We start from the raw sequence: 18,620 nt of genomic DNA on the forward strand, positions 1-18,620 counted from the left end.
TAGATGATGAAGAAGACATATCACTTTGTCTGGAGTGATGCTGCTGATCAGGCGTTTGAGGCCTTGAAGAAACAGTTAGTTGAGCCGCCGGTTCTTGCTGCTCCCATTGATAAAGATCCCTTGTTGTTGTATGTGGCTGCTAATAGCCGAGCTGTCAGTGTGGCGATTGTGGTGGAAAGGAAGGAGTCAGGCAAAGAATATCCAGTTAAGCAACTGGTTTACTACATCAGCGAAGTGCTCATTGAGTCCAAACAGTGGTATCTACATTGGCAGAAGCTTGTATATGGGGTTTTCATGGCTAGTCGAAAGCTTAAGCAATATTTTCTGGGTCATCCCATTACTGTGGTTAGTTTTGCTCCCTTAGGGGATATTATTCAAAACAGAGAAGCCATAGGTCGGGTAGCCAAGTGGGCCATTGAGCTTGGACCCCATGGTTTGAAGTATATGCCTCGCACAACCATCAAGTCTCAAGCACTTGTGGATTTAATAAATGATTGGACAGAGCTGCAGTTGCCTAAGGAGAAGCCGGATAGCACATATTGGACTATTCACTTCGATGGATCCAGACAGTTGGAAGGCTCGGGGGCTCGAGTTGTTTTAACCTCCCCACGGGGGGATAAATTTTGTTATATTTTAAGGTTGATGTTCCCTTGTACTAACAATGCAGCTGAGTATGAAGCCTTGCTCCATGGTCTTCGGATGGCTAAGGAGATGAATTTAAGCCGGGTGAGGTATTTTGGTGACTCAGATTTGGTGGCTCGGCAAGTTTCAGACACTTGGGATTCTAAGGATCCTCTCATGGCGGCTTATCACCGCGAGGTTGATGCTATTACTGGTCACTTCAAAGGTTATCAAGTGGAACATGTTGATCGCAGGAAAAATGAGGCGGCTGATGCTTTGAGCCGGTTAGGGTCCCAGCGTAAGCTGGTGCCACCTGAAAATTTCCTGGATATCCTGCATAACCCTTCAGTTAAATTGCCTACAGAGGAAGATCGCTATTCCTGACCCGGAGGCACAATTGGTGGCGGCTCTTCATGCTATTCCGGATTGGACGGTCCCATATTTGGCTTATATGACCATGGGTGAGTTACCTGAGGATGAAACTTTAGCCAAGGCAAATAACCCGGCGGTCTAAGTCAATGTCTATCATCAATGGAGAGTTGCATCATCGCAGTGTCACAGGGGCGTTTCAACGTTGTGTTTCTCCTGAGGAAGGTTGTGAGATCTTACGAGAGATTCATGAAGGATATTGTCGTCATCATGCCGGCTCTAAGTCTCTCGTAGCCAAGGCTTTCCGTCACGGATTTTATTTGCTGACGGCTCATGCTGACGCAGAGGATTTGTTCAGTAAATGTGATGGTTCTCAGAAATTCTCACGACGAGCTCATGTGCTGGCTCAAGAATTGAGGATGATTCCAATTACTTGGCCGTTTGCAGTCCGGGGGCTTGATATGGTTGGACCTTTCAAAAGGTCCAAGGATAAAAAGACCCACCTTTTGGTGGCGGTTGACAAATTTACAAAGTGGGTTGAAGCAGAGCCGGTTAGTAAGTGTGATGCGGCGACAGTGGTTCAATTCATCAAAGAGGTGATTTTCCGTTTTGGCTTTCCCCACAACATTATTACTGATAATGGCACTATTCTGTCCAAGGGTGCTATGAAAGAGTTTTGTCAACGAGAGCATATTTGACTTGATGTATCATCAGTGGCTCACCCCCAGTCCAATGGTCAAGCTGAGAGAGCCAATCAAGAAATTTTGAGAGGCATCAAACCCCGGCTTATGGCCCCTTTGCAGAGGACGCCGGGTTGTTGGGTGGAGGAGTTACCCTCAGTGTTATGGAGTATCAATACTACCCCCAACAGATCGACGGGTTACACGCCTTTCTTCATGGTTTACGAAGCAGAGGCGGTTCTCCCTAGTGACATCCGTCATGACTCGCCCCGAGTGGAGGCTTATGTTGAAGCTGATAATGAGAAAGCACGTCAGGATGTACTTCACCTGTTGGATGAGGAGCGTGACCTTGCGGCGGCTCATTCGGTGATTTACCAGCAAGATCTACGTCGTTACCACAGCCGCCGGGTTAAAACCCGGACCTTTCAAGAAGGCAATTTGGTGCTCCGGCCTATCCAGGATCAAACTGATATGCACAAGCTATCCCCACCTTGGGAAGGGCCCTTTGTGGTAAGCAAGAATCTAAACAATGGGTCATATTACCTTATTGATGTTCAAGACCATAAGAACTGACGCACATCGGAGGAGGAGACCCACCGCCGTGGAATATTGCTCATCTTCGGCCTTATTACACTTGAGCCATTGGCACTTGTGATGTACATATTTATATCAGTGTATATATTATGATGAATGTAATAAAACCGGCATCCCTGATAATTCAGGGCCTCTGTCATTTCATTTCTCAGAATGTGAGTCTTTATTGTCACTTCATATGATCACTTGGAGGCTTGACGCCCGGTCTAAAGGGACCAAAGAGAGTCTGCTGCACAACACAGCTCAAACATAGGTACCCGGCGAGCACAGCTCAAAAATATATCACTTGCGGGCTCCCTGTTCACAGAACATAGCTTTGATAACCCCTTCTTGGCTTGAAACGCCAGGTGTATAACACCAAAGAATTTCAGTTGATCCTGCCTTGTACGTCTGCCACTCCGCCCGGGTAATCCTGGAATGACCCGCCGAACCCTTGGCAGTCAATCTTATCAAGACCCTGAACTTGTCAAGGTTAAAACAGCGGTTGATCATGTGAGGTCCGGCTTACTAGGTTTGAAGGATTAACTCGTGGTTGTGCAAGCCCATGAAAATCACTTGGGTTTTAGGCCTGGCTGCCTACGAAAGCCTTGTTTTTTTTTGATATTTTGAAGACTCTTTTTTGAGGTTTTTCTTTTGTGACATGTTGACATATGATTGGAAACTGATGACGGCTATCATGCCTTATGGTTCATATTATGAGCCTCTCTGGGGTTTTATTTCACCCAGCCTGGTCTTGGACTATAAGTCATTGGGATATGCTTGGAGTGTTATGCTCTAGGCTATGGAATAATGTCCTTTGCTGCATGCGACGTTATAAGCCGGCTGCATGACTAATTGAACAAAGCCGGGTTGTTACCTTAATTGCACGATATATGATGAACCGGCGATGTGACTAAGATATCACATGTATGATATTTATTTATTATGATTACTAGCAAAAGAGCCCGTGCGTTGCAACGGGAGAGAAAACACAAAACACACTCTTAACCGAACAACCATCACTCAAGACCACAATAGGTCCATCTCCTTTATTTTAGCGACATATCATATTCATGTTGCCGCTTATCCTTCTTCTCACCCTCGCCGGCGGTGGCCTTAGTGTTCACACAAACCAAAACGTGTTAGAATGCGGTTAATCCTAAGACATCTCTCTCTCCCTCTCTCCTCCCTCTCCCTTTCTCTCACACTCGCGATTATAAATCTGTTGTTTTCCCCTGCGACGTATTTAGAGGTATGCATATGTAGTTCTCGATGTTTGCTTTTCCCTATATGATTATAGTGGGTGTTTATTTGCAATCCGGATCACCGCCTGTATGAAAGAAAAATGGATCGTGCGCTATAGTTATAAGTTTGCTTCCAAAACAATATTTAAAAAATATTTAACAGGTAAAATTAACATCATATACAGATTTCACACATTTTTCTAATCAAATTTCATATATAACATATTAAAATCAGAGTGACGGTTTAAAAGATACGTATAATTTAGAAAACCATTTCTTTGAATTAAATATCTTTCAAAATAATATTTATAAATACTTAACAGGTTAAAATAATCTTATATTCATATTCTACATATTTTTCTAATCAAATTTCATATATAACATGTTTAAATCAGAGTTACGGTTTAAAAGATATGGATGGTTTAGAAAAGCATTTGTTTGACTTAAATATGATCCGCGGATGGAATACCTAAAAAGTCAGGGGGGGTTTGAAAAACTGGAAAATAACGGTTTGGTGTGACTTAAATCTGGACTGCGGGTTGATTTCATGAAAACGCAAGGGCTTTTTTGCGAAATTGACGCGACGGACGGGCAGAAACCCTACGTGCTTTATTATTAGGTAGAGATATGAGGTTTCTATAAGCTGGCCCTGATTCTAGACTATTTAGTCATCAGAGGTTCATACACGGATATTGCGACCTGCCCTGGGGTAAACCGCTAGGGTACGTTATCTGTTTATTTGCAGGTAAAAATAATGAATCTACTCTGAGTATTTGATAGTGTCATGACGCATACAGTGGCGGGTCTTTAAATAATGGATCAGCTGTGTTATGCAAAACAAAACATGCACGATAGCACGGCAGATCAAGATTTTAACTAGCCTATTACAAGGCATCTGATGGACCAACGAGGATAAGTGTTTTGGAGATGACAACACAACAAAGTATTATGCTTAGTAAACCGGCTCATGACTGTTGGCGGGTTGAAGCCTCTGGATCATCCTGCGCCTCTTCTTCGTCTTCAGCTCTTTGATTATCCATCAGCTGGAAGTCATGCGTAGCCCAGTTGATACCGGTCAATGCTCTAAACACAACTTCATCACCAATAAGGTTTGATGGATCAATGTCAGGAGCGAAGGTGTGCTTACGAATCGGCGGGATGAGATCCGTCGGCTCATGAACCGGCGCTTTCACTTTCTTGTTTTCAGCATCATAAGCCGCCTGGTATGTGGATATATTGGTTTCGTCAACCAACTTACTGGCTAATGGACACATTGCTCTTACTATTTCTGCAAAATCATCAGCACTGAAGGTAGATTCGTCCTCTTTAACGCTGGGGCAGCCATTGGCCAAATCCTCCGGATCAAGATCTGCTTGCCATGCCTTTGCCTGGCTCAAAGCAGTCAAGGCGCCGGCTCTGGCAGCTCCCCGTTTTAAGTCATCAATCCTTTGGGGTAGCACGGATAACTGCTCCAATGTGTCTTTGATGAGTGTGGATGGAGATTTCTTGTGCATAGCAGCAGCAATGGTACGTTGGGTGCCAGTATATAACTGTTCTACAAGAGTGTGGGCAGCTTTAAGCCGGATGCGCATATTTGAGCCCAACTTGGCGCTCCGAGAACCTATATCAGTAAAAATCTGGGTAAGCCGGCAGCTGTTTATAATATGATTATTAAAATGCAATGGAAACATGTTTCCTACTTACCGAAGATGGCTGACGACATGATATTGATCTGTTGCCTTAAGCCGGACAACTCGTCAGTCACCGGTTTGAGTGCGGCTTCAACATCCTCTGCTATCTTCAATAGAGCCGCCTTTTCAGTCTCCCAGCCATTTCTCTTAGTATTGAAGTTTTGCTTAAGCTGCTCAATATTTTCTATAGCCGTTTTTAACTCTCATTTGGCCTTGGATGTCTCAGATAGCTGAGTTTTAACGTTGGCCTTCAGATCATTCAACTGTGCATCCTTTTCAATCAGTTCAACCTGTGACATAAACAAACAAGGAAGCCATTATGATCATGATTATTTGCAAAGTCCCTCGCACAATACTAGTATTATCCTTGGCAATTGGGGGCTAATGTTTAGGGCCAATTCCAGTTCTGCCCCTAATTTTCAGGTATGCTCAGTTTTGCCCCTCCGCCATTAGTGTTACTTATAGAAATACCCTTTTGCACCATTACCGTCCGGTCAAAGTACTTTGACCATCCAGAAAAAATAGCAGAAAAAATCAAAAAAATATGAAATTTGGTGGGATCAAAGATAGTCATGTCCGCAAGGCGCGTGCACATTTTTGTGTTGGTTGGACACTCCAGGAGCTCGTGGCAAAGGAAAACAAAAATAATTTATGCCTATGAAAAGTAAATTAAAAAAAATAGCAAAAAAGTTCAAAAAAAATTGAATTTATTTGGTGTCAAAGAGGCTTGAGTGCACAAGGTGCTTGCAAGTTTTGGTGATCAAATGACGTACGAGGTGCTCTAGAGAAAAAACAAACAAAATAGTGCATTTTTTCAAAGTATTTTTGAGCTAAAATTTGTTTTTTCTCCACGAGCTCCTACGATGTCCAAACACAACAAAAACGTGCACACATCTTGCGCACCTAAATATCTTCAGTCCCACGAAATTTCATAATTTTTTGATTTTTTTTTCCATTTTTTTGAATTTACTGTTCGCATGCGTACAAAATTTATGTTTTCCTTTGCCACGAGCTCCCGGAGTGTCCGAACGGCATGAAAATGTGCACGCGCCTTGCGGACATGACTATCTTCGATCCCACCAAATTTCATATTTTTTTGATATTTTTTGCTATTTTTTCAGGATGGTCAAAGACCTTTGACCGGACGGTAACGACAGAGAAGGGCATTTCTATAAGTGAAACTAACGGCGGAGGGGCAAAACTGAGCATACCTAAAAATTAGGGGCAAAACTGAGTAGTGGGTTCGAGTTAAGGGCATAGATGTAAGTGTCCCTAATGTTTATTGCTCTTAAGAACTTTTGAAGTCCCAAGCACAATACAAGTATTATCCTTGGCACTTGGGGCTAATGCCTATTGCTCTTTTTCAAAGACAAACTTATCCAATGACTTGGATAGAGTGATATATTCTGGTTTACCAAGGTTACATATTGACATATTGACTTATAAACGTTGGTAAGTCCGGGTTTAACTATGCTAGTTAAATCCATCCTTGGGGGCTACGGATGCGAAGTTCATTACTACTACTTAAAGTCCCGGCTTAGGTTGATGATTTAAGCAAGCCCTTGGGGGCTATTAGTGATTATGTGCAGTTTTTATGACAATTGGAAAGTCTACAGCATATTCAATCCTATCATATCCTATAGACTTGGCGGCTGATAGACATATATTTATGAAGAGAATAGTGATTGGATTACCTCATAACGTTCCTTCATCAAATTAACTAAGCCGGCTTCAAAATCACGGCTAGTGTATAGACGGTTCAAATAACTAGAGTGGATTTCTTCGGCGCTGAATTGGGAGTACTCTTCTAAGGCTATCTTCCACTTGCCTTTATCAACGGTAGTAATTTCTTCTTTGGCACTATACTTGGAGAAAACAGTGGGGTTACCCGGTGCTGTATAACCAAACCCAGTGACGACGACATCATCAGCCTTGTCTTCAGCAGGCTTGATGGGACTCGGCGGGTTAGGGATGACCGGTTCAACGTCGACATGATCAAAGGTAAGGTCTTGCTCTTCCGAAGGCGGGTCAGCAATGGTGGCATCTGTAATTGGAGGAGAGGATTCTGGTTGTTGTTTTTCTGGCTCGGACGGGTTGGAATCGTCAACCGGCTTATTTAGTTTCGCCTTTTTGTTGGCCCCTGAAGATAAGAAGCACAAAAAGGTCAGTATATTGATTAGGCATAAGGTTTGAATGAGTGAATATATCCTTACCCAGGTATAGTCTTGAAAGTTGGGATTTGAGTCCCCGTTGATTTGCCGTAGGAAGAATGAGATGTGCCCTGATAATTTGAATTAGACGGGTTAAGAGGGTGACGAACAAGACCCTCCTTGGGATAATCTAAGTCAGAAATTTTTGAGACCTTCGTCGACGTTTGCGAGGTGCCGGGGTGTTTGGTAAGCTGGAGGATAATACTCCGCCGCCACTGTTCCGGGTTGCGCGGCGAGCTTCATGTTGCTGCTTCTTCAAAAGAAAGTTGGGATCCAAGTAAGCTAAAGGGTGAGAAAATCTTACTTTCCAGCTTGCTTGTCGAGTTTTCTATGTTGGCAGAGGTTCTGAGTCGGAGGAAAGGATAATTACCTCGTCATCATTTGCACGGCTGGCTTCTGCATCATCCTGATAATAGTCATTGTCAATAAGATGTACAAAAAATGAGCCAAGAGATACCTCCGACTCATCATCATCATGCTCATCGGATAACTCGGCGGCTTTGGTTTTCTTCTTAGCAGGTTTTTTGGCACCCTTGTTCTTCGCCTGGGTTTTCTTTGGTTTCTCCTGAAGCTTCTTGGTCCAAAAGGGTGAATCGGCCTGTAAAAATTTCAGTGAGTATAAGCAGACTGTATAAATCAAGATATGAGCTAACTAAGACCTTGATTCAAAAACTTACAGCTGGCGGCTTATTCAGAGTACAGAAAGGACTCAGTCCGAATTGACTGCAGTCTTCCAGAGTCTCATTTAACAGAGTCTTGGTCATGTCATTGATGTCTTCCTCAGTGATTTCGATCTGACAGTGGCATTGAGGATCTGTTAGCTCGCCGGTGTACTCACACATTAAACCGGGACGGCGGCTTAGTAGCAAGACTCTCCAGGCGACGCAGCATGGAACTAGATCAATACCAGTCAGGCCGTTGGCCATAAAGGCCCGGACCTTTGCAAAAACGGACACATACTTCTTCCGTTCTGCTGTACTGATACGATCCGGAAGATGATGTATGCTGCTAAGCCGGCTGGCATGATAACCCGGCAGGGGATTCTCTCCCTCTGGTGAAGTATCTTGGAAATAAAACCAAGTGTGGTTCCAATCTTTGGGGTGACTAGGAAGAGCAGCAGCTGGGAAGGTGGCCTCTTTCCGGCGCTGTATGGATATGCCGCCTAATTCGAGACTAGGCCCGTCAGTGAATTCATTTTGCTGGTTCAAGTAGTAGAACTCCCTAAATAGTTCTACGATGGGGTACTATTGAAGGTACACCTCGCAGAGTACTTGAAAGTTGTAGATGTTGGAAACAGAATTTGGTCCGATGTCCTGTGGGTGGAGCTTGAAGAAATGCAATACATCTCAGAAGTTTTTTGAACCGGGAGGACTGAAGCTCCGGTCCATATGATCCTTAAAAACCACTACTTCTCCATTCTTCAGCTCAGGGCGAATCTCGGTACCCAGGACCCTCCAATGGATGACGTCCTTTTTGGCCAGGACACATGTTTGCACATATTCATTTCAATCTTCCTCGGTAACCCGGGAAATGACCCAGTTGAAGGAGGTGACAGTTTTTGCCTATGAGATTTTGGACTGCAAATAAAGATATTGTCGGTTTGAGTATCATGTTATTAAGTCAGGCTATTGATTCAAGGGTAAAATGTTATAAAAAGGCTAGTATCTTAAGCCGGAGAATGAACATTGAAGTATGCAGATATTCACATTGGCAGCTTAAGTGGGGACTAATGATACCTACCGGATTAAGAGTTCTGTTGTTAAACCAGGCAAGGTCTAAAAGTCAAGACATACTTCATAGATGGCTGAGTGTTGGATTATCAGTTAAGCCACCCGAACAGGGGTCATATGACAGATCTATAAGTGAGGAATGGCTAAGTGTTGGACAAACATGTTCTACAGATTGGTGCTGAAAATTTGGATCTAGAGCAGTGTGGAAATAAAATAAAATTCTAGACCTAAAATGAGGGCAGTGAAGGAACTTAGGTGTTCAGATGGATCTTGTGCAGGGAAAGTATCTACTACGATTGGAAAAAGGATGCTAAAACTATTACTGTGCGTTTTTCAGTATCATGTTCAGAATCAACTACACGATTTAGAGAGGAAACAATGAAGAACGGCAAGAACGCCGACGAGCAGTGGAACCCTAATGCAGATCTGTAGCAAGGGATAATGAATACCTACTGGCGCTGATGGACAGCGGAGGAGTGACGTGATTTCTGGATGCGTTCAGGTTGATGCAGTGGCCTGGCTTTAGGCTGTGGAGGAAGTTCGACGGCGGCGGCGGAGCTTTGGTTGTGCTAGCGTCGAGAGGAAGGAGAAGAGGAAGCAGCGGCAGGGGGTAAAAATGAAAACAGGGGCCCCCTGTCCCTATTTATAAGGCAGTGGATACAAGGCATGCGCGGGAATCGAGGAGGCCAAGATCATCCTATGGCTATATGGACGCCTTGGTTTTCGGGAGGTTCATTAAGATAAGTATCAATTAAGATGCTCTGGGCTTCTTGCGATATTAATGCTAAATGACGTCATGGTGGCTTAGGAAAATTCTACGAGCTTAAGAAAAATAAAAGCCCCCTGTCCCTATTTATAAGGCAGTGGATACAAGGCATGCGCGGGAATCGAGGAGGCCAAGATCATCCTATGGCTATATGGACGCCTTGGTTTTCGGGAGGTTCATTAAGATCAGTATCAATTAAGATGCTCTGGGCTTCTTGCGATATTAATGCTAAATGACGTCATGGTGGCTTAGGAAAATTCTACGAGCTTAAGAAAAATAAAAGCCCCCCACTGTGCACTTGGGCCTCAAGTGCACAGTGAGGCCCAGCCCACCAGCTCCCCTCATCCCCTCTCTCTGTTCATTAGACAGAGGCGTGGCGCCATCTTACCCGCCATGGCTGGGTTCTGGACACACGTCGGCCATCCCGCGGCCTCCCGCTCGCCGCCGACGCCTACAAGGATGCCTCCTCGTCCCCTGGCTAACCCTAGTTTAGCCATTCCCCCTCGCGCCGCCTTCTTCTTCCTCGCGCATGGCCGAGCCACCATCGCCATGGATCTCCTCGCCCGCGTGCTCTCCGGCCACTCCGCGCCCTAGGACCGTGCCAGCGAGCTCCACTGTCGACCACTTGTTCGACTACAACCCCAGCTCGAGCCGAGGAGCGCTGCATCGCGGATCTCCCGCCGTCTTCCCCAACTCGGGCACCGCACCACATCATCGTCGCCTGTCGCCAGATGCCGTTGCTCCGAGCCTTCCCCGACCCCCTCGAGCTCGCCAACGACTTCCCCGTGAGCACCTCCACCGATTTTTCCCTTCCCTAGTCGAACCTATCGCCGTTGACGCCATACACCACCGCGGCTGAACTCTCTGGAGCCCCACGGTTACCTGCACGCGCGTGCCTGCTCCCCACTCCTGCCCATCCCCGCGCCTCTCCTCACCACGCGCGCACGCGCCACCGCAGCCGTCCGCGCCTGCCTTCACCCGGCTCACGCCGGCGCCGCCCCCTGCTGCCCTCGCCACGCCCTCGCATGGCCTCGCCTGCACCTGCCGCGGCTCTGCCGTCGTGGCTCTCTCAAGGCCGAGCCACCCCGCTCCCTGCCTTGCGCGCGCCCGTCGCTGCACGCTGTCCCGCGCTCGCCTCACCACGCCGTCAGCTTCGCGTAGAGCCCCGCTGCGTGTCCCTCTGTTGCCGAAATCGGCCGACTGGAGTTTCCCCTGCCGCACCGGAGTTAGTCATCGACGTGGCCTTCGTTAGCCACTAGCCACCACCCCTAATCCCCCTTGACACGCGGGCCCACTCTGTTGATAATTAGGTTAGCTAAATTAACCCTGTTAATTAGTGCCCCATTGACAGGCAGGGCCCACCAGCTAATTAGTTTAAAATGAAATAAATAAAAGCTGTTAAATAGAGTGTTACACTAACACATGGGGCCCACTGGTCAGGTTGACCGGTCAACAGTCAAACTATTGACTGTTGCCTGGACCTACTGGCTCAGCAGAGGCCCCATCAGTCAGCCTCTACTGACTGGGCAGTTGACCCAGTCAACTAGGCCCACTAGTCAGCCTCTCTGCTCGTCAGCTGGGTACAGTTCTTGGTACACTTAACAATTACTGTTTTGGAATAATTCGAATTTAGTAATTATAATAATTCCAGAAATTGATTAAAATTTTAAAAATTAATAGAAAATAATTCGTAACTCGGATGAAAATACTTTGTACATGAAAGTTGCTCAGAACGACGAGACGAATCTGAATACGCAGTTCGTTCGTTCGCCACACATCCCTAGCAGAGCAAACACGCAACTTTCCCCTCCGGTTCATCTGTCCGAAAACGCGAAACACCGGGAATACTTTCCCGGATGTTCCCCCCCTTCGCCGGTATCACCTCCTTTTGCGTTAGGTCACATCTAGCACCGCGTATTGCCATGTTACGGTTTGTGATGCTTTGATTGCTCTGTTATTTATTTTGTTCCCCCTCCGTTACTTCTTTCTGGTAGACCCCGAGGCTGCCGGTGACCCCCAGTTCGACTACGTTGTTGACGACCCTTCTTCCTGTGCAAAAGATCTTCTAGGCAAGCCCCCCCTTGATCACTAGATATCGCCTCGCGCATAGGATTTAGACCGGCGTGCTGACCTCTCTGTTGAGCCTAGGTGGGGCTGCGACGTGTTGATCTTCCGAGGCCGGGCATGACCTAGAAAAGTGTGTCCGGCCAAATGGGATCGAGCGTGTTGGGTTATGTGGTGCACCCCTTCAGGGAAGTTTATCTATTCGAATAGCCGTGTCCCTTGGTAAAAGGACGACCCGGAGTTGTACCTTGACCTTATGACAACTAGAACTGGATACTTAATAAAACACACCCTTCCAAGTGCGAGATAAAACCCGGTGATCGCTCTCTAACAGGGCGACGAGGAGGGGATCGCCGGTTAGGTTTATGTTATGCGATGATACTTGGTGAACTTACCATCTACTCTCTTCTACATGCTGCAAGATGGAGGTGGCCAGAAGCGTAGTCTTCGACAGGACTAGCTATCCCCCCTTATTCTGGCATTCTGCAGTTCAGTCCACCGATATGGCCCTTTACACATATACCCATGCATATGTAGTGTAGCTCCTTGCTTGCGAGTACTTTGGACGAGTACTCACGGTTGCTTTTCTCCCTCTTTTCCCCCTTTCCCTTCTACCTGGTTTGTCGCAACCAGATGTCGGAGCCCAGGAGCCAGACGCCACCGTCGACGATGACTCCTACTACACCGGAGGTGCCTACTACTACATGCAGCCCGCTGACGACGACCAGGAGTAGTTAGGAGGATCCCAGGCAGGAGGCCTGCGCCTCTTTCGATCTATATCCCAGTTTGGGCTAGCCTTCTTAAGGCAAACCTGTTTAACCTATGTCTGTACTCAGATATTGTTGCTTCCGCTGACTCGTCTATGATCGAGCACTTGTATTCGAGCCCTCGAGGCCCCTGGCTTGCGTTATGATGCTTGTATGACTTATTTATGTTTTAGAGTTGTGTTGTGATATCTTCCCGTGAGTCCCTGATCTTGATCGTACACGGTTGCGTGCATGATTCGTGTACGATTGAATCAGGGGTGTCACAAGTTGGTATCAGAGCCGACTGCCTGTAGGAATCCCCCTTTCCAACTCCTTGGCCGAAGTCGAGTCTAGACATTGCAAAAACTTTTACTAACATGGATGTGTGTCTTACGGGCCCATGTCGCCATTGGGTGGTATTAGGATCTTTTATTCCTCGACCTATACTCTGGGACTCTGACCTCTCTTCTATTCGGGTGAAATGATTTTATTAACTCTGACTCTAGGTTCTCGTAACTACTTCCTCCCGGAGAGCCCCTCACTCCAGATGATTGCTTGGTGCACTGAAGGATTTCGAAGATACTCTCCAATGTTCTCGAGACTTTGTGCTCGTTGCTTTTGCAATTCCCTACCATCGAAATATCCCTATGGATAAATACTTACACCTGTCGTGCTTACTTTTATTCCCAGTCGATCTTGTTATTACAAGATACCCCGAGAATATTGCCTACTGCCTTGCAGTTTTGCCACCTGAATACCCCTAAGAATAATTTCTCGCACTTCCGAGTATCCGCTCATCCCCAGTTGTTCAGGTGTTTCACAAAAGTCTTTGAAATACTATTCAATCCTCCGAAAATCCTTAGCAGCTTTATTGCTCTGCAAATACTTGTCTACTTGCATTATGGATGCTTCCCATATATCTGGCAATATTCATTAGTCTCCTTTGACACCGTCATTTTGATCCTGTTGATTCAACATGAGTGCGAATGCACGCAATCATCGGTTGATCCTTTTAAATTATCTATCCGGCTCAGATGTCATTTTGAACATGAGCTGGTTCTCAACCAATCCAATTGCCGTCGATTGTACCCCTAAGACTATTCAACTTATCCATCCCTAATCAGAACATTGCTTCTGATCCCTTGATTTGGAACTCATAATTCCTTTGCATTTGAGCTTTGCATTAGTTAGTTGTTTTGATATTCCGATCGCCTTGCTTTCTTTCTTCTTCTGGTTGAGTACCGATGCTCACATCCGATCCCTTGAGGACCACCAGAACCTTTATTGGATTTTATCCGACGACGTCCTTCATATTCAATAAATTTGTGAGTCTCTTCTAGGATACATAATGCCTTTGGTAAATTGTATCCTCTGCTTTGTCGACCATGCTCTGCTATTGAGCTTGTGTTATTTACTCCTGAAGTTTGTGGTGTATGTTCCTAAGAGGCCCCGATGGGTTGGACATATGCCTTCTCTAGTCTGTGTGACCCCGGAAACTACTACGGGTCATACTCTACTGTTGTTATGTCAGATAAAATTTCAACACAACTTCGTTGAAGGCGAGAAGTGAATGAAAGGTTATGCATTAGAGAAGTGGGAGTCGACCTTGAACTTTGTGTTCATGCCCATGGACACGATGTAGATCCTATCATAAAAGCTTCTTGTAATAATAATTGTTTCCTTGATATAATATCATATGGTATCTGAGAATTGACCCCTTTGCAATCATGGTTCCGGCCATGTTCTCCTTTAAATACCATTTCTCGGACAAGTTGAAGTACTTGTCTTCTGCAGATCTTTGCACCTGTCCAACCTTTACTTTGATCTACCATCGAGTATTACACTCTTGTATCTCAAAAATATCATGGAACAGCATAACTTCTTATGGGTTCTTCATCAACTGTTATTTCTCACCGATTCCAATTTTCCTGGGTTCTGGGTTGTCGTCAACCACGAACACCGATATGTGAACCGATTCCGCACTCCGATTCAATAACTCTTAAGTAATTTTCGTGGCTTACGAGTTTAATAATCCTTCAAGCCATTCCTAGCCTGATCGGCTATATCATTATCGTGCTGAATTTTAATTGTGCTACCGGGTCCTTCTTCCCGGAGCAAAAGTTTCGACGGTGAGCTAATCTTACGTCGATCTTCCTCGTCATATCATTTGTCCTTGAACGACAAGTTTGATTTTGAGTTTTTGTCGTACTCTTGGTTCCAATAACCTTTCGCTTCATCATTCCCGTGACTTGATGTCATCACCGGTTGATTACATCTTCATGAAATTTCTTAACCAATGTGTCATGATCATCCTCAGCATTCTGAGATCTTCTAGGATATCAATTGAATTCATGATGAGAAATACTATCCTTGCCCTCGATGAATTTTATTATCATCGACCACTTTATTGCCTTCCCACCAACACAACTTGTTCGTGTTTGGTGTTATACCTTGAGTTCCCTGCCATCCAGCAATTGTTCTTCTTTACTCGGAACATTACCATCTCTTATGTCATGAATGTTTTGAGAATTAAACCACCTCTAAAGAATTTGTGATACAGTGATGCTTCTCACCATCACCATTCTTTTCTTGGTCCCCGTGTTGTGTGAACTCTGTTGTGCGAATTTAATATCTCTAGCAACCCTATTGCTTCAGAGTTATTGGACAATAATTCCAATTTAGAGTGTTGGTTGCTCAATCGCCATTCCGACATTCGTCGTGCAACCCAGCCCATATTTCGGGTGTACCTTTCAACCAATGTTTACTTGCGTATGTTTTCCTCAGGCATACATCATTATATCATTTGATCTGGAAATGTTATCTCCTGGTTCACATGATTGTGGAAATCCATCTTTTTGGAAATCTCGAGGAATTGTCGCTGAGTCCATCAGCCACCCCCTCATCCTCTCCTTGGTTTAATGATGAACCCTTGTTCGGAACTCGCTCTCATAGTTCATTTCCCGAGAATCTTACAATGTCATCTCGTCAAATTGTGTCACGCCTTTTCTTCTCAGGCATCCTGAGTCTGAGACACCCTGACACCAATCAGATCTGAATCTCGGTCAGATATGATGGTTGGAACATATTTCCAAGAGATATAACAATGGTGTTTATGTGACCCGGTAAGGTGATGTCGTGCCTAGCACACCTGGCCGGAGGCCCTATTGTTATAGATTCCTTTTCAGCAAGGTTATCCATTCTTCCATGAGGAAATAGTAAGACATACTTTACAAGTTGTTCCTGATGGATCCCTTGTGTATCGAAAGTCTGACCTTTGCTTGAAGACAAGGTCAGTGCTATCTCGAAGCATGTCTTTGGTACTCTGGTCATCGATAAGAACATTTTGAAGCACCCTGCTAAATTTCCTTTATCAATTATTCAAACACCGTTGTTTGGGTAATGACATGAACTTCCTCTCCCCTTACCTAAATGGTTCTCTACGTTCTATCCTGTCATGGATATCATGCTCTACTTGTCCTTGGGAAGGATATACCCTTGAAATATGTGTTTAGACACATTTTCCTTTCCATTGTTCTGTTTAATCTAATAATCACATTTTCCTTTTCATAGTCTTGTTTAACCTTTCTCTTTGTTTATATAATCTAAGCAGTAATAATTCGCTGCTTGTGTAAACACCTTGGTGTACAACCTTGTCAGTAAGACCGTGTTACTATTGTTGATGACATTTCGGTAACCACCGATGGACAAGAACTTTGCTTATTGGTCCGCCTCGTTTCGACAAGCAGGAAAATGGTTCTCTTCGTCCCTCGCCCTTGGTACCAACATTGTTGCCGACATAACTGATAGGCTACCCTCTGACATGTCTTACTATCATGACCGTGCCAGATGTCAACGCCCTTCCTACTTTTAAACACATGGTGGGCCCATAACCCACAGTTCCACAGGATCGAAACCTGACTCTCCAATACACCCCCTGTTCTTAAGGTTGTTCCTGGCACCTGGCCTCGTATGTAATTCACGAGCCACCTTCCGTGTGATCCTCAATTCTGGTATTAAACATAGTACTTGTTTCCGTTGCTTTGAACCCCTTTCACACTCTGTTTCAGGCAACGAACGATTGCCTACCCGCTTGAAACTTCTCATGGTACCTCCTTACTTTACTCTCGATATTTTCTTAAGTTTTAGTTCGAGAGTTACTTTCTGCCACCTTCCCCGATGTTAGCTACCAGATAGTCAACCTTGCAGAGGTCCGTTCTCCCGAAATATGCCCACCCTTTATTCTTTCGTAAGTACGATGGAGTTCCCGAAGAAAGGATGCCGACTTCATCATGATGACCTGGAGCAGAGAAATAAAGACATCATGGTGACCTCTTCGAGAAGAGCAACCAACACCGAGAAGACCCGTTAGAATTTCGTAACCAAATCCCTTCCCCCTTACTTCCCCTCTTAAATCTCGGGACGAGATTTCTTGTAGTAGAGGAGAATTGTGACGCCCGGATAATTAAGCTACCGTAATTCTCTGCTAATGGTGCCACATCACTTCGATTACCGTTGTTAATCTCGCGTTAATTCAAAATTGATTCGGAATTCAAATTGAAAATATAGTCAAATGATAAAAGTTTTGAAACATTAAAACCAAAATGTTCGGTTTGTGGAAAATAATCCATACTAAATATTTGTGAAGGAACCACACTTTTATTATGTGTTTGAATGCACTAAAATGATTTAAATATTAGCAAACCTGATTATTTAAATGCCTTTACAAATTGATAAAATATCAAACCAAATTAATTGGGGTCTAGACTTTTTGAGGCGGTGGACTAAATTGAAATGCTAAAATTAGATGCAAAGAATATATTTTACAGAAACTAAAATAATAGGAAACAAAAGTGAAAACAGAAAAGGTAAAAGGAAAATAAAAGCCCCCCACTGTGCACTTGGGCCTCAAGTGCACAGTGAGGCCCAGCCCACCAGCTCCCCTCATCCCCTCTCTCTGTTCATCAGACAGAGGCGTGGCGCCATCTTACCCGCCATGGCTGGGTTCTGGATACACGTCAGCCATCCCGCGGCCTCCTGCTCGCCGCCGATGCCTACAAGGATGCCTCCTCGTCCCCTGGCTAACCCTAGCTTAGCCATTCCCCCCTCGCGCCGCCTTCTTCTTCCTCGCGCATGGCCGAGCCACCATCGCCATGGATCTCCTCGCCCGCGTGCTCTCCGGCCACTCCGCGCCCTAGGACTGTGCCAGCGAGCTCCACCGTCGACCACTTCTTCGACTACAACCCCAGCTCGAGCCGAGGAGCGCTGCATCGCCGGATCTCCCGCCGTCTTCCCCAACTCGGGCACCGCACCACATCATCGTCGCCTGTCGCCAGATGCCGTTGCTCCGAGCCTTCCTCGACCCCCTCGAGCTCACCAATGACTTCCCCGTGAGCACCTCCACCGATTTTCCCCCTTCCCTAGTCGAACCCGTCGCCGTTGACGCCATACACCACCGCGGCTGAACTCTCTGGAGCCCCACGGTCACCTGCACGCGCGTGCCTGCTCCCCACTCCTGCCCATCCCAGCGCCTCTCCTCACCACGCGCGCACGCGCCGCCGCAGCCGTCCGCGCCTGCCTTCACCCGGCTCGCGCCGGCGCCGCCCCCTGCTGCCCTCGCCACGCCCTCGCATGGCCTCGCCTTCACCTGCTGCGGCTCTGCCGCCATCGCTCGCTCTTGGCCGAGCAACCCCGCTCCCTGCCTTGCGCGCGCCCGTCGCGGCACGCCGTCCCGCGCTCGCGTCACCGCGCCGTCAGCTTCCCATAGAGCCCCGCCGCGCGTCCCTCTGTTGCCGAAATCGGCCGACTGGAGTTTCCCCTGCCGCACCGGAGTTAGTCGTCGACGTGGCCTTCGTTAGCCCCTAGCCACCACCCCTAATCCCCCTTGACATGCGGGCCCACCCTGTTGATAATTAGGTTAGCTAAATTA

This window comes from Aegilops tauschii, chromosome 5 (genome assembly GCF_002575655.3).
Source record: "Aegilops tauschii subsp. strangulata cultivar AL8/78 chromosome 5, Aet v6.0, whole genome shotgun sequence".
NCBI classification, from domain to species: domain Eukaryota; kingdom Viridiplantae; phylum Streptophyta; class Magnoliopsida; order Poales; family Poaceae; genus Aegilops; species Aegilops tauschii.